This window comes from Equus caballus, chromosome 10 (assembly GCF_041296265.1).
Source record: "Equus caballus isolate H_3958 breed thoroughbred chromosome 10, TB-T2T, whole genome shotgun sequence".
In the NCBI taxonomy this organism is placed as follows: domain Eukaryota; kingdom Metazoa; phylum Chordata; class Mammalia; order Perissodactyla; family Equidae; genus Equus; species Equus caballus.
In genome coordinates, this window is record NC_091693.1 from 76,742,588 (window position 1) to 76,749,299 (window position 6,712).

General features: G+C 38.3%; 1 long non-coding RNA gene across 1 annotated transcript; it reads left to right on the forward strand.

Annotated features, from left to right (window-relative positions):
* The first annotated feature begins 1,018 nt into the window (after positions 1-1,018).
* LOC138915832 (uncharacterized) lies at positions 1,019-4,838 on the forward strand. Its single transcript, XR_011422164.1, has 2 exons — positions 1,019-1,129; positions 2,251-4,838. It is a non-coding gene; the product is annotated as an uncharacterized lncRNA (long non-coding RNA).
* Positions 4,839-6,712: the final 1,874 nt, after the last annotated feature.

A 6,712-nucleotide genomic window follows, 5' to 3' on the forward strand; every position in this document is an offset into this window, starting at 1 on the left:
TAGAGGTTTAAGTGCAGGAAAAACGACTCTCAAGGAAAGAGAAACAAGAGTGGGAAGAGGGATACCCAATATGCGATGCAGTGTCTACGGGGGCTCTCAGATGATCCCTAGTTGAGGCAAGTGGGTTTGCGCCCTTGTACCCCAGTATCCAACAATCACTGGATGTGAGCAACATCACCTTGGGTGAAGAAGAGGGCGATTCCTGGGGAGGGACTCAGCTGTGAGCCATCAGTGGGCAATGATCCTAGCAGCGAAGGGATTGAGCACTTTGATCTGGAATGAGAATCTATACTTAGCGACTCAATCACATCTTTCAAAGTAAATTCCTGGCTACCTGCCTTTCGTATAGGCTGCCAAAAGATACTAGAAAGAGTTTCTAACTTCTGCTACCACAATAGCTATTGCAAATAAATTTTTATTTGTAGCCTAGAAATGTTTACATCTATTATCTTCTTCAGACTCTGTCATTTATCTTGCATTCAATAAATATCTAAAAAATAACTAATGAGCACTCATCAAGCAGGATGGGTGATGGGAATACAGCAGTATATCTGACATGCAAGTTCCTTCCCTCATGGAAATTACATTTTTGTGAGGAAGACAGGCAATGAACCACTTATTAATTCATTTAGTTAATATTTGTATTAAGCATCTACTATTTTGATAGATTTTACTCTAAGTACTGAAGAAGTCACAAAGAATAAAACAAAGAATGTGCCCACTCTCAAAGATCTAACGTATTAGTGGAAGAGATGGAAAACTTATAAGTGAGCAAACGAAAGAATAGGATCATTTAGATAGTGACAAATGCTATGGTGAAAATAACACACAGTAATGAGGTGGAAAGTGACAAGGCGTGGACGATGATCAAGAAGGGCATGTCTAAGCAGGTGGCATTTGAAATAAGACCTGAATGATGAGAGCACACCAGTCTCATAAAGGCCAGAGGGATATGTGTTCAAGCATAGGCAATGAGTGAATGCCCTGAGGGGAACAGGAAGAAGCCAACAGAAGCATAGCTAGGCAGAGGGAGGAGGGAAGGTAGATGGGGAGGTTAGAGAAGTGGGCAGGCCGTGGTAAGGAGTTTGGATCTCCTTCTAAGAGCTGGGAAACCACTGGAGAATTTTAAGTAAGTACATGAAGAATCTGATGTAAGTTCTTCAAAAAGATCATTATGACTATTATGAAAAAATTGAATATGAGGGGATGGATGTGGAAGCAGGTCCTCCAATTAGGGGGATATCACAGTAGTCTATTGTAGAGATGTTGGTAACTAGACAGCATAATAAGAGCAGACATGAAAATCCATGAATATTTACTGAATACAGTTTGTAGTTAGGGGTGATTGGCTGGTAGACTGGCCACAGGAGTGAGGGAAAGACAGAAATCAAGGATGATCCCATTTTCATTTGAGCATATAATAGACAAATACATGAGACAAATGAAGTGGTAAGTGCTGTGAAAATGATGTGATAGGGAGTAATAGGAGAAATCTTTCTATGGAGAGAGTATGGTCATGGAGTGCTCTTGGGAAGCTAGTGTCTGAGCAGAGATCTGATGCATGAGAATGAGTTGGCCAGATGAAGATACGGGGCAAGGGTGAACAGTCCAAGGAGGAAAGTCCGGACATCACAGCAAAGGCTTAGTATAAAAGGAGCCCTTTGTGACTGGAGAAATGCTGTGATATGATTGGAGAGGGAAGCAAGAAGCATAAAATAGCTACTGACTACTTTGTTCCTAGACCTGTATTTAAATCAGCAAATGCATTGATTAGATAAAAAGCTATGAGTGGGAACTGCAAGAAGATCAGTATGGCTGGGGGCACAGTGAAGTTTTTACAATTCCCAGTATTTGGCAGAGTTGATTTGTTTTACCACTTATTTCCAAGGGCCACTTAGAGATCTTTTAATTATGCTTCAAGGTTCCGTATGACTGAGTTAATGAAAAATTCATTTGTGGCTTTTAGTTTTAAATTTAGAATTAATTTTCGGCAAGTCTACCAACAATAATAATTTAGAACACATGTCATGTTCAAAACACTCTCTATTTTCAACATTTTTGTAAGACGACACAAACATTATTCTACTCATTTTATCAATGAGTTAAAATGAGTCATAGAGAAGTTTAGGATATTTGGCCAAAATGAATTCCTGATTAATGGAGGAGTGAGGATTAGAATTCAGGTCCCTCATTTCTTAGTGCAGAATCTTTCTAACAGACCCCTTCTCTATAAACGATGAATCATTGCAGAGAACGATGCTTAGCAGAACAAAATTTTGGACTCTTGGTGTGAGCAAGACTACAGGGAGAAGCTGCAAGGGACAGCATTCTGCACAGGAAAGAATGCTTAAAGGCAAAACGGTGAGGAAGAAGCAAGCTGGGAAATTCAAAAACTGAAAAGAGAATATTGCTTAAGCCTTTCTTCTCCCATTTCCAGTCTTTCCCTTTCCTGGAAAATGCCAATTTTTCTAAGATTAAGAAAAAAATTAAACTTCTGGTCTCTCATTCACATCTACTTTACAACTGGGGAAGTTAGTCCTTTTATTACATCTTTCTTTTTATACTTCTATTCGTTTTAACCTTATAGATTGACTTTGGATTTTGTTTAAAAAAACATTTAGATCTTAAGCATCTGACAAGCAGGGACAGGATCATCTGTGCATTCTGTACAGGATACAGTACGTTGGGTGAATACCTAACAAACATTTTCACAAGGCGATTTGGCTTTTTTTAAGAAAAAAAACAACAAGCAATTATCAAAGGACAATGACTACTTACTGTTGGTTCATTAGCTAATAAATGCCTGGCCAAAGAATATAACCATCATACCTGAAGCTGAGTCTCAACACGTTCAAGTGGGTGCACGTGGGTTTGGAAACTCACATTGGTCATAGATTGTGGCTGACTTGACAAAAAGGAGTGTAGACATAGACTAAAGCATGTGCCAACAATGAAACTCAACTCCTCCTGTTTCTCTTGAAGGAAATCTTTAAAAAGCATTAACCTGAAACTCTGTTGAACAATTCTGCATACTTCTGCTATAAGAGCATTAGATCTTTGTGTGTGCATTGGTCTTTCTGGCAGTGAAGGTGTGAGACCCTTACTTCAAAGTGATCCAATGCCTTGAAAAGATGTTATTTGTTCACATGTTAGAAAAGCAACTCGATTCTTCTCAATAGTCTGTTCAGGATAAGTAGTTCTTCCGCAGTATAAACTTTTGTGACATATATGGATAATTGTGAAATTCCCTTTAAGTTCTTTAGTTTCTCCATCTGAAACAAAAGAATATATTCCTTCTTCATCTCGACAATCAATTAACTATTACTATGAGGTGAAAGAATCTCAAATTAATAATAACAAAAAAAGATATAACTCAGAAGATTTAGTTCTGAAATTGAATTTTAATAGCATAGGTAAAAAAGCTAGGTGTGTGTTTAAAATATGTTGATTCTAATAATTTGAAATGTTAATGGTAATGACATAATTATTATTATTACATAGTGTATAGTTATATATTTTAATGTCTATTTGATGTGGTTGAAACAAACTCTAAGATGAAAGCCAACGACCTTCCATTTCTTTGCTCTCCTTCCAAACCCTTCTCCACTGATCACAGCTGCTCACCTGACATGCACCTTCACTGGGTGTCCTGAAAAGACACGTTTGAAAATGGCTTTTCTCTGAGGGAAATGAAATTTCACTGTCTATCTCATGCCCCTTTTCCTCTCTCTGCTTCATGAGCGGTAAAATCAGACAGCATGTTTTGTTGTTCCAACACTGTGAAAAATATTCATCCGGTAAACTGAACATTCTTCATATACAAGTTTTTATCAAAGAAAAAGAACGCTTTTTTTGAAGCTGAGTTTTTTTGGGGGAAAAAATCTAAAAGAAGATTCAATACAGATATGCTGAGTAATAATAAAGAAACGATTATCTCTTCGTTCACATCCTTCTGTTACATCGTATGTGCGTTGCACATGTATTTCTTTCTTTACCAGGGTCTGCTTTGAAGACTGATATACTTTGCATAATTCATTCCTGTCAAATAACTATCTCAAAATATACTTTATAAAAAGTAGAAATGAGCTTTGTATATACTGCAGTGACACTCTAGGAAATAGTTTGGAACCTCACTAAGAATATTGTCAGATTTTGAGAGGGATTTGTTCTAGGCGTGACATAAAATGTAAAACCTGAATTTCCTGCACAAACTTGAAACCAAAATGTCGTATAACCTCTCTGTGTTTTGGACCCAACACGTCTCTGTCTATTTGGATAAAAACTATTGAATGCACATTTTTTGGTGAATTGTCAACAGTGAAGCATGAAAACAGATGTGTTTCTGCTATTTGCATTATTAGGGAACTAGAAGCAGCTGTGCTGGGCTGGTGTGCGAGGGAGGTTCTTAGAGAGGCCTTCACACTCTGGGAGTCGGAAAACCTGGCAGTGTAGACCAGGATTTACATCATGTACATCTTCAAACAAGGTCACTGGGGATGGTTCCTGGGCATTGTTCAGGGCCTCAGTCCTTTCTGGAGTTAGTTTTTCTGGTATCAAAGTTTTGTATGGGAATGCATGCTAAAGCTAGGTAAAGTTACTATGGCCTTAATTTGTGTAAAAACAGAAAGGCTATTTCAGAACTGGGCCTTGTCAGAATTTGAGACTCCACCATTTAAAACAGTGACTGTAGTTTATCGCATTTGGGATTAACAAGACAAACTAATGATAGTGCTTCAGTATAGTTCTGCTAAGGCTATCTGGAGAAGCAGGACCAAATATTTCTAGACACAATACACACTGGGGATGAAACCCAGCATGTTTGGTGAAAGAAAAATAAATCAAAGTATAAAAACAGAGTCTTCTTTTAGGCACTTGCTGACCTGACAGTAACCATATGGTAAGGTTTTTGCAATGAATTGATGGTTTTTGCGCAGAAGGGCTATTTTTGGTTCACTTTGGGAAATTTGTCACAGTAGTTCGTTTGTCTCAAGCTGCCTTCTGTAGGAGTCTGGCGTTTGTGTTTGTGTGTGTGTGTTTGTGTGTGGGGTACTTATATATGTGCTTATGTACTCATCCTGCCTTTGTATAGAGCAGAAATTATTCCTTGGCGAAGAGAACAGAGACAAAACGTGAGAAAGATATAACTGGATTTCTCTGCATTGATCTGAAGTTTGAACTGATGTTATGTTGGTGACAAGGGTAAGAAAGATTAAAGTGAAGAGAGTGATATGAGAGGACAGTGACATATTTAACTCTATACAAATTTTCTAAGCACTGCATTTATTAACAGTATCTTGATAAATTTTCTGGAGGGAAGGAATAAGACCAAGAATGAATATGATTATATGGGCTATAAATTATCAGACAAACAACTAAATTCAAAAAAGTACACCTTGAGCTTTCAAATAAAGATGCCGTACTTTCTTTAGGGACCTGTATGAGCACAGCTCAGTGCTGCAGCCTTAGAATGTGCAAGGTAAAGAAGTAGCTGCAGGTGTTTCTAATAAGAAATGAAATTCTGTAGTGTCTTCGCATTTATTTTCACAAACTATCTGTGTGCCGGAATCTCCTAAAACCCTTTGATGTGTTCCCCCTCTTGTTATAGACCTCAAAAGAATCAGATGGTAAAGTAGTTTTAAAAGAAGAAGGAGGAAGAAGAGAAAATTTAGGGATGGGTTCCAAAAAGCCTTGGTTTAAACTCTGAAACTGCTGCCCACACACGCAATCACGGACAGCTACTCAGAGAGTCTTTCTTTCTCAGGTGAAATAGTTTGGATTCTGCAAGTTCAGCTCATGTGTTAATTTTAATTTTCATAACATTCCTTTTTTCTCTATCTCTGTCTCTCTCTTTTTCTCACTCTCTCTCTTTTCCCTTTTTTTATGGTTTTCAAACCATACTACTACTGGCTTATATTTGACTAAGCTCAGAAAAACTTAGTATGAGAAAATGGTTTAAACATTACAACCATGGAATGGTTATTTGGAATGTCGGTTCAAATGTGCTAGATGTTTGATCAACTATAAAAGAAGTGTTATTTAAAAATTAGCACAAATTTGGTCAAATCCTGTTGGTTTTTAAAGTCCAATTTTCAAAAATAACTATGTCCAGATTGCCCCTCCTGAACATTTTGGACTGATATGGACTGAATGGGAACTCAGGGACCTCCACTCTGCAAGAGCAGGAAGTAATGGCCGATGCCAAGGGAGGGTAAGGAGGCAGCCTCAGACTGTGCTTTCTCCAGTTTGCACCTCCTAGAAGAGAAGGAAATGACAGCAACCTAACCCCACAGCAGGGCCTGCTTGGCTCAACTTCTAAGTTGTTACCTTGCTTCCTCACTTGTGTCCTGCCTTCTTGCCAGACATTTAACCCCCATTTCTTTGGGCTTGATCTAAATCTTGTGTAAGTGCAGAGAAGGCAAAGATAGCAGCAGATCCCAAACCTTGCCCACTCACAACTTCTTTACACTCAGCTGCAAAACTGAGTCCATGGTGTAAAAATCCCTCAACTTACTTTTTCCTAATTCTGATACATTGACTTGCATGCCCACCCACCAGTAGATGTGATCAAGGTCATGGTGACCTCATGTTCAAGGTCAATCTCTCCACTATGCTTATGATTTTCTCTCTTTTTGGAATGGGACCTTACTCCATTGGTTATCACCCCCAACACCTTCAATCCCCTTCTCTTCACCTTTGCCGTTGGCCTATATTG